Source organism: Diceros bicornis, unplaced genomic scaffold (genome assembly GCF_020826845.1).
Source record: "Diceros bicornis minor isolate mBicDic1 unplaced genomic scaffold, mDicBic1.mat.cur scaffold_55_ctg1, whole genome shotgun sequence".
Taxonomy (NCBI): Eukaryota; Metazoa; Chordata; class Mammalia; order Perissodactyla; family Rhinocerotidae; genus Diceros; species Diceros bicornis.
In genome coordinates, this window is record NW_026691429.1 from 2,687,672 (window position 1) to 2,697,868 (window position 10,197).

Consider the following 10,197-nt stretch of genomic DNA (forward strand, 5'->3'; position numbering starts at 1 on the left):
GAGAACAAACTTGGAAGAGGACCCCATCTCCAAGGCTCCTTTAGAGGTGGTTGTACTGGGTGTGGCTGTAGCTTGCTATATGGCAGAGACATTCCCTGGCCAGGACTGCCAAACAAGAAACCACTCAGTAGGGTTCCACTGAAACTCACTGGGTAGCCACCCCCTGGGGTGCCAGCAAGACTTACTAGAAAGTCACCTCTGGTGTGCTGATGAAACTTGATGGGAAGCTACTTGTGGGAGTGCTGGTCAACCTTTATGAAGGGTGAGCACCACTGGGTATCCCACATGCTACTGGCTACTACATGCCATCGAGTAACAGGGAAAGAAGACATCAGTATTAGAAAGAGAGCCTTTTCCTTCCGCAGTGTCCCTCCAGTGTTCTCCACTGATTAGCTTAATATTGTCCAGCTGCAAAAGGGGAAGTGTTTATAGTGTCCAGGTCCAATATCACTAAAGCAAGGCAAATGTGGATGGATTTGGAGCTGAGAGACAAAAAATTTACAACTGGTATATTATTCTCAATGAGAAAAAATGCAAATTATGACTACCTTCAGAGAATATTTTCCAAATTTTAGATGGTCCTATATGTGTGTGTGTGTGTATATATATATATATATATATATATAGAGAGAGAGAGAGAGAGAGAGAGAGAGAATAGGTAGGTAAATTTAGATGAGAAATACAAATAGTTGACAACCAATTTTATTGAAAAGACTGTGGGGAAATAAGCACTCTTGTACATAGCTGGAAGGAAACTGGAATATTTAGCAAGTTGCATATTAAATTTCCCTTTGACCCAACAATCCAACTTCTAGGAACCCACTCAGGTGATGTACTGGTCAAAGAAGGAAAAAGCATATGCGTTAGGCTATTTATTATTGTATTTTTTTCTTCTAATAGCAAAAGATCAGAACCAACTCAAATGTCTAACAGGAAACTTTATAAATAAACAATGGTACATCCACACAATGGATTATTATGCAGCTAGACAAATGAGAGACAAATATTTGTTTCAAACCAAAGTTTGACTTGAAAACAAATATTATAGGCCGGCCCGTGGCTTAGCGGTTAAGTGTGTGTGCTCCACTACTGGTGGCCTGGGTTCGGATCCTGGGCGTGCACCGACGCACTGCTTCTCTAGCCATGCTGAGGCCGCGTCCCACATATAGCAACTAGAAGGATGTGCAACTATGACATACAACTATCTACTGGGGCTTTGGGGGAAAAAAAGGAGGAGTATTGGCAATAGATGTTAGCTCAGAGCTGGTCTTCCTCAGCAAAAAGAGGAGGATTACCATGGATGTTAGCTCAGGGCTGATCTTCCTCACAAAAAAAAAAAAAAAAGAAAAAGAAAACAAGTATTATAGGTAAAAGAACATGTCAGTGTTATTAGGAATTAACTTTTCATCATAAAATGAGATTTAAGAATAAAATTAAAGTAGCTGGATTGAAAAAAAACAAGATCCAACTACATGCTGTCTATAGGAGCCCACTTTATGTTTCCGGACATACAGAGGCAGAAAGTGAAGGAACGGAGAAAGGTATCACAAAGATTCTTTTTATTAACTTCAATGATTTTATTTTTGAATCTCTTTTTTTTTAGAAGGAAAATTTCTCTCAAATAATATAGCATTTCCAAATTAAGTGGCTTTTTAAAAAAAATTGTATAGGTAGGGAGATTTTACAACTGCCCATTTTTGTTTTTCTTTATACAACAGGAAGCTGAAACAAAGTTGCATGCCATCTCTTGAAATTAAATAAAGGTAAAGCACACATATTTTTTACTAACTTAATCTCGTTTTTAATGTTTGAATTTTATCTTTCCTTCACCCTATTTTTCTTACAAATATGTACATGAGATAAGAAAATAAAATTTTTTGGTAAGCTACCCTAGATATCTTCCTGGAATAAGAATCTTTGCCTTATGAATGGCAGTCTTCTCACGATTCTTATCAAAGGAGAAAAAGCATGAACACCACACTCAGACAGATGAGTGTTTCCATTCTCAATCTACCACTTTTTTTTTTTTTGTGTGGGGAAGATCAGCCCTGAGCTAACATCCATGTTAATCCTCCTCTTTTTGCTGAGGAAGACCAGCTCTGAGCTAACATGTATTGCCAATCCTCCTTTTTTTTTCCCCAAAGCCCCAGTAGATAGTTGCACCTCATAGTTGCACATCCTTCTAGTTGCTGTGTGTGGGACACAGCCTCAGCATGGCGGGAGAAGCGGTGCGTCGGTGCGGGCCGGGGATCTGAACATGGACCGCCAGTAGTGGAGCGCGCGCACCCAACTGCTAAGCCACTGGACCGATCCCTACCATTTCTAAGTTGTGTGGTCCTGGAAAAATTAAATAACTTGCACTCACTTCATCTCTAAATCAGTGAGTCATTCACTTCATCTGAAACCAGAGGCAATAATATTATCAGCAGAAGATTCAATTGATCGCACATGTGAAAGTCCCTGCAGTGTCTCTAGCAAATAAATCTTCTCAAAAATTGTTGGTTTCCTTTCCCTGTTCACCAAACTATGGTCTCAAAAAAGCTTAAATCTCATTAATTTGTTTTGTGATGTTAAATTTCAGACACATGTCCCTTACACTGTATTAAGATAGTTTAAATAGGTATATGCAACATGGAAGTTAAATAAATATAATCATATAAATGTATATAGATGTAACATGGAAAGAATCAGCCTCTTTGAAAGGAGTTGCAGGCATCAGAAAATAGATCTTTCTAAATTACTGTCAAAATCACACCATAGAGGCAGCTTTGAGACAGCCCTGGTGGTCTAGTGGTTAAGATTCAGTGCTCTCACCACCACAGCCTGGGTTCGTTTCCAGATCTGGGAACCAGACCACCCATCTGTTGGTTGTCATGCTGTGGTGGCTGCATGTTGCTATGACGCTGAAAGCTACGCCACTGGTATTTCAAAAATCAGCAGGGTCACCCATGGTGGACAGGTTTCAGCGGAGCTTCCAGACTAGACAGACTAGGAAGAAGGACCTGGCCACTCACTTCCAAAAAAATTGGGAAAATCCTATGAATAGCAGCAGAGCATTGTCTGATATAGTGGTGCAAAAAGACCAGGCAGGGTTCTGTGCTCTGAGGTGCACATGGTCCCTAGGAGTCAGGATCGACTCCAGGCACTAACAACAACAACAAGGCAGCTTTGGGCTGGTAAAAATATCCCTGTAGCACTTATGGTTGATTCAATCATCACCACCAGAGTGACTGGAAATCCCCCTGTGCTTCCTTCTTTTATCATTAAGGCTTAAGGAGGAGAAAGTGAAATTCCTCAGGGGATGACAGTTCATCAAATCTTTGGGTCTCCTATGAGTGCAGAAAGCATTTCATCATATTTCTTCTGAGGATTACTTGTGACTCTGAGACTGAAATACCTCCTGCACAAGGGAGCAAAGGTGGGATGAGCAAGCAGCTCAGAGACCACTATCAGAGTGGTTCATCATCATTGGATTCTTCTCAGAATAACGTTCAGTAGAGTTCATTGAGAGAACAGGAGACAGTCAACCCCACCAACAGGTAGAAAACCGTTCAAGTCACAGGTCAATATTTGGCAAAGAAAGAGAAAGAGATGTGACCTACTGGGAGTGGAGCATCACACTGCCCAGTGCTCCTTTGAGCATGCATTTGCTTGACACCAGATCCATGCCATTTTAAAGTTTCAAAAGGAGAAATGGACTATGGGTTTGGATTTTAGGTATCTCATAAGAAGTCTGAATTCAGAAAATACTAGAATTGGAATGTTCCAAAGAGTTTTTATTCTCCAAACCATTCATTTCACAGGTAAGGAAACTGCAACTAATACAGCAATTCATCAGTTAATTAGTGCAAAAAACAAAACTACAGCCAGGATTCCAGACTCTTACTCCAGTATTCCTTTCCTATAAACGTGCAAAAGCTGGTAATACTTAGAAATCTAAAATATATTTGGCCTGTATCTGCTTCTGTAAGGCAATACTTTTGCTGATCTTTTAGAAATATCCAAGTTTAGTAACTGTGGAATATGCTTATCTACTCACTATTGTACCATTTCTTCAAGAGTCAGATCTGCTGACTTTTAGCTACACGAGACTAAAAAGAAAAATATAAAAGTTTTCTTTTCTTTTGTCTTAATCAGCCTTGATTTTGAATTTTATAGCTACATCTCTACTTGTTTTATTGTTTAATAGAAGCGCTGTAGAATTAAAACCACGTTTTTCCTAAAGGTTAAGGCAGTCCGTGATTCATCACCCCACGGAATAAGCATTGAACATCTTTTTTTCTGGGAGTTATGAGTGTGCACGCATCTACCGAATTAAATCATCTATACTCACATACAATGGCCAAATGCATTGAGCACTTAGGACATCACAGTCACTGAATGACTGCACTATGTGTGTGTGTGTATGTATATTCTAACCAATTTTTTGTTGAAAGTTATTAAGGTAGGCATCAATCTCATTCAACAAATAAAAAACTGATTCCAAGAAGATAAGTAGTGTGCTAGAAATCAATAGTAGTAGGTGGCAAAGCCTGGATTTGTCTGTACACTATAAGAGAGAACAGGCAGGGTGCTTTATAATTGGTGAAATAATTCTCATATCCTTCCTCATTTAGCTGGAACCTTGATTCTGTCAGGGAGGAGAGAATGATTTTCTAATCACATATTCTAACTGAGCACAATGAATTGATCAGCACATACTCAGCTGTGGATTCGTCCTGACGCCCTGTGCCGTGTTCTTACCAGGCGTCTCATTTTCCTCTAAGTATCACCTCTGCATTTGCAAACTTGGTGTCTGGGTCTATTTCCTCATCTATAAAATTATGAGATTGGACTAAACGACTCCCTCCCATGTCAACAACAGGATTATTTACTCTCTCACTAAAGTGGAAGAACAGAGGAGGAATGCAAGGACTGTGGTAGATCTTTTGTTTTTTCTTTGTTCCTGGTGAATTATTTTCAAACTTCTATGTGAAGAAGTGGGGGAAAAAAACACAGCACTATATATGAAATTGCCAGTCCCAGATTCAATTGCTGATTCTGCAACTAACAAAATAACTAACAAACTGTGTGACTTTGCAAAACCCCTCACCCAAAGCTTCTGTTTCCTCATTAATATAACCTATAAAGTGATATATTCATTCATGTGTAGTGAGAATGAGCTGAAGTGGGGGAGGTGAAAATAGTTTGCTATTTTTTAACAGCTTTATTGAGGTATAACTGACATACAATAAATTGAATAAATTTAAAGTATAACATTTGATATGATTTGATATATGTATGAAACCATGCTCCCAATCAACCCATTACCGCCAAAAGTTTTCTCATGCTCCTTGGTACTCTTTCTCTCCTGCTCCTCCTCACACACACCTCTACCCAGGCGATCATTGATCTACTTTCACTATTGATTAGCTTACATTTTCTAGATTTTTATAAATGGAATCAAATAAGATATACTCTTTTATCTGGCTGTTTTCTCTCAGCCTAATTATTTTGAGATTCATTCATTGTGTTGCATGTGTCAATAGTTTATTCCTTTTAATTGCAGAGTGGTATTCCATTTTATGGACACACTATAATTTGTTTATCTTGTCACCTAAGAATGGGCCTTTGGATTGTTCCCAGGTGTTTTAGAACAGTTGGATCATAGGATAGATATGTGTAGGCTTAATTTTATACTGCCGAAGTGTTTTCCAAAGCAGTTGTACTATTTGAAAGTTCCAGTTCCTGCGTTTCCTTGACAACACTTAGTATGGTCTGTCTTTTTAAATTTTAATCATTCTAACAGATGTGTAGTGACATCCCATTTTATTTTAATTTGTATGTCCTTACTACAACTGATCCGAGTATTTTTCAAGCATTTGTTGCTATTCATATATTTTCTTTGCTGAAGTGTGTGTTCAAATCTTTGGCCCATTCTTCTTGGATTGTTTTCTTATTGAGTTTTAAAGTTCTTTATATATGATAGATACCAGTTCTTTACAAAAAATATATTTTTAAAATAATTTCTCCAAGGTTTGTCTTTTCATTCTGTTTCCTAATTGACCTAATGTATGAAATGATGAACACATTCACTACATATTAAGAATGAATTGAATAAGAGTAGATATAAGTACTTTATAAACTATAAATTCTTGGGCAGATAGATAGTGTTGATTACTCATTATTAGAGCCCCTTCTTTGCTGCAGTTGATTATATTCGGTGCAGAAATTGAGAGATGGGGGCACTATTGTCAACCGCCCCAGGATTTAAGACAACTTATTGTGAATGTTCACACCCCCATGAAAGACACATTCTACTACTCTGCTTTCTATCTTTCTTAAACAGGAAACCAGTTAAAGTCGATACAGCCTGAGTTCTCACTTCAGGTTTAGGTAGAGGATGCTACTTATTTCTAAATTACTTTGTGTTTTGTTTTGGTTTAGTTTTGCCTACTTCCTTCTTAGAATTCTTCAATGGACCAGATATTTATCCAACCAAAGAGAAAAAAGTTGAACAAGTGCATGCTCCTGTGTGACCACAGAGTTGGATAATGCTCTCTCTATTCCCCTTGAGTGAGGGATGCTTGAATCTTAACTCTGAACTGAGCTGTACAGCAACCTGTTTGTTAGACAGTAGAATTATCTAAAGACACAGCTGTGGCTTCACCCTGATCATGTCCCATGCCAAACCTCTGGGTGTTTCTAAAGATCAGGGAAACCAAAAGACTAATTCTTTGTCCATGTATGACAGGCAAGGCAGGAAGAAGAAAGGCAGACACAAAAATAAAGAGATTTAACCTCCACCAAATCATATACACAGAAGACAATAAAGTGAAACGGACTCTAGAATTAGACAGACCCAGCTCTGCTACTTACTGGGTGTCGACTGTGTTGAAGTTACTTAATATTTAGTCTTGTTCTTTTCAGATATGAAATTCAGATAATGGTGGTAGCTACCTCATAGAGTGTTGTGGGGATGCAATGATGAAATGTGTGTAAAGCACTCAGTGTTCTGGCATAGATTTAACTCAGTCACTCTTAGCTTTTTAAAAATTACTATTATCCATTGCCTTTTTAAATATTTCTCACCCTATGTCCCAAGTATTTCACTTTCTGTATATATGTGGGTATGGTATATTATACTTTGAGATCCCTGAGTCTTTCATCTTTCTTTTTGCACCGACCTGCACTGAGAGTTGATGTTTATTCATTATCTGCATTTATATTTGCTTTGTTTTAGAAACAAGGAAGGGACACTCAAAACTGCTCTTCTTTACTAATTGATAAGACAGATAATTACACGGATCAGGTCAAACATTTGGTACCACATGATAAATGACCTCAGAGCATCAAGGTCTTTGGAGAAGCAGAATATACCATCCCTAAGACGCTAACACTTTCTCCTATTTTTACTGGGCACCTGGAGAGCACACACGATCATCACCTTCACCAAAGTCATTTGAATTATCCTAAGGGTCATAAAATCTAATTATTGGGAAGATTTTTAAGAATCACCCCAAATAATGCACTGAGTCCAGGCACACAAAAAATTGAAGAGATCGATAAAGAAAACCACTCAATGGTGACTGAGTTTATCTTTATTGGCATCACTCAGGACCCTCAGATGCAGATCATCTTCTTCGTGGTCTTCCTCTTGGTCTACCTGATCAACGTAGTGGGGAATGTTGGTATGATTATCCTGATCATGACAGACACTCAGCTTAACACACCCATGTATTTTTTCTTCCGCAACCTCTCCTTTGTGGACTTGGGCTACTCCTCGGCCATTGTCCCCAGGATGCTGGCTGACTTCCTAACAAAACACAAAGTTATTTCATTCGCCAGTTGTGCCACCCAGTTTGCTTTCTTAGTGGGTTTTGTGGATGCTTAGTGCTATGTCCCGGCTGCCATGGCCTATGACCATTTTGTGGCCATCTGTTGACCCCTCCACTACAGCACTCTCATGTCCAAGTGAGTCTGCTTGGCTCTCATGCTGGGCTCTTACCTGGCTGGTCTGGTGAGTTTAGTTGCCCACACTTCCCTCACCTTCAGTTGGAGTTACTGTGGTTCCAATATCATCAACCACTTCTTCTGCGAAATCCCACCACTCTTGGCCCTCTCTTGCTCAGACACCTACATCAGCAAGATCTTGCTATTTTGTCTATGTGGCTTCATTGAATTCAGCACCATCCTCATCATCTTCATCTCCTATGCCTTCATCCTCATTGCAATCATCAGAATGAGCTCAGCTGACGGCTGCCTTAAGGCTTTCTCCACCTGTGGGTCTCACCTCACTGGCGTCACACTTTTCTATGGCACAGTCGTGTTTACGTATCTGCAGCCAACATCCAGCTACTCCCTGGACCAAGACAAGTGGGCCTCTGTGTTCTACATGATTATCATCCCCATGTTGAATCTCCTTGATTGGTTTACAGAACAAGGATGTAAAAGCTGCTTTCAAAAAACTAATTGGAAGAAAACCTCAATAATAACAAAAAATGAAAATATGTTATCACCACAGGTAAATGGTAGTAGTAGAAGGATGGTGGAAGGAGATAGGAAATGCAAATAACTTTCCAATGAACACCACCCAAATCATCATCTATTTGCTGAGTGAATCTTAATTCCTAAAGAGTTTTTGGTAACTCTTAACCCTATGCTCTGAAGGAAATAAAAATTAATGTTTTGAAAGACATGCTGAGCAAGTATACATTATAAGCTATAATTGAAAGAGCAGTTGCTTTAGAATCAGGAAGATCTTTGAATCTCATTATCACATCTCTAATCAGTGACCTTGTTGCTAGAGGACTACTAAACAAAGCACTTTAAATCTCATTAAGTTCTTACAACAATTATTAGAGATAGCCATTATCCTCATTTTAAACGTGATAAAAATAAAGTTCAGACAGTTAAACAAATTTGTCAAAGTTAAGTGATAGAATCAAAAAACTGATCCAAGGTTTACACTTTCCATTTTGATTAATGACAAACATTCAGGCTTTGGACTATTTAGAAAGAAGCCCTCATCTAGGCTCTGCTATTTTCTAGCTATGTGATCTTGGGCAACTTGATCTCTGTAAGCCTCAGTTTCTTCATCTACTAAATGGGAGTAACAATGTTTATCTCTTAGTATTTTTCAAAGGATACGCTGTAATCTCTGTAAAGAATCTGTCAAATAAAAATACTTAAGAAACATTATTTGCTTTTATTTTTCATTCATTTCTATTTTAACTGTCCATAATTATGCTACCAATATGATGCAATAAAGAGAGGAAATTAATTTTTTTCCGTGTAGTTTGTGGTAGAGCATGCATATCAACTTATAATGGCAACAGAAAAATGCATAAAGTTGGATCACCTTGGTCTTAGTCTCACTCTCACCAATAATTATATCAGATAAATGCCTTAATGTCTCTGTACTTCAGTCTTTTCATCAGTAAAACAAGGACTATTATTTTTTTTTATTTTGTTTGGTGAGGAAGATTGGCCCTGACCTAACATCTGTGCCTCTATTTTGTAAGTGGGTCACCACCGTAGCATGGCTTGATGAGTAGTAGAGGTCCACTTCCAGGATCTGAACCTGCAAACCCAGGTTGCCAAAGCAGAGTGTGCCGAACTTAACCACTATGCCACTGGGCCAGCCCAAGGACTATTATTTATACCTTATCTATCCTATTAGTTTAAGTGATAAACCCCTTATGTTTGAAAAGACCTGAATTGTCTTTCATACATTAAAAACTTTGTCCAGTAATAAAATCATAACAAAGGTAAATATGTCAATCACGTTCTCTATAGTAGACTGCAAAAATCACATGAGTTGGTGTTTTCTTTAATCAACAAAGAGTTGGTATTCACTGTACTACAGGCTTAGAAAGGCAAAAATTGATGCGGAAGTGGCTAAGAAGGGATATATCAGAGTGAGATAAAGCTGAAATTCAGTTATGATTCCTCCTTGGATAAGCATAACCTATATAACCTCAGGTGAGATTTTTTTGAACAATGCATGCTTAAGACTTGGTGGACAATATGATTTTAAAGGAAGATAGAAATATAGATAGATAGATGATAGATAGATAGATAGATATTGATATAGATGCATTTCTTGACCTCATGCAATTTATATCCATAAGGAGATAAGATAAATGCAAATACCTTGATTCACAGGAAAAAAAAAATGAGTAAATGCCAAAAGAGAATTGCAGTCAAAGTGCTGTG

General features: G+C 38.2%; 1 pseudogene; it reads left to right on the forward strand.

Moving 5' to 3' along the window:
• The first annotated feature begins 209 nt into the window (after positions 1 to 209).
• On the forward strand, positions 210 to 8,679 carry LOC131403117 (olfactory receptor 5AR1-like; annotated as a pseudogene).
• Positions 8,680 to 10,197: the final 1,518 nt, after the last annotated feature.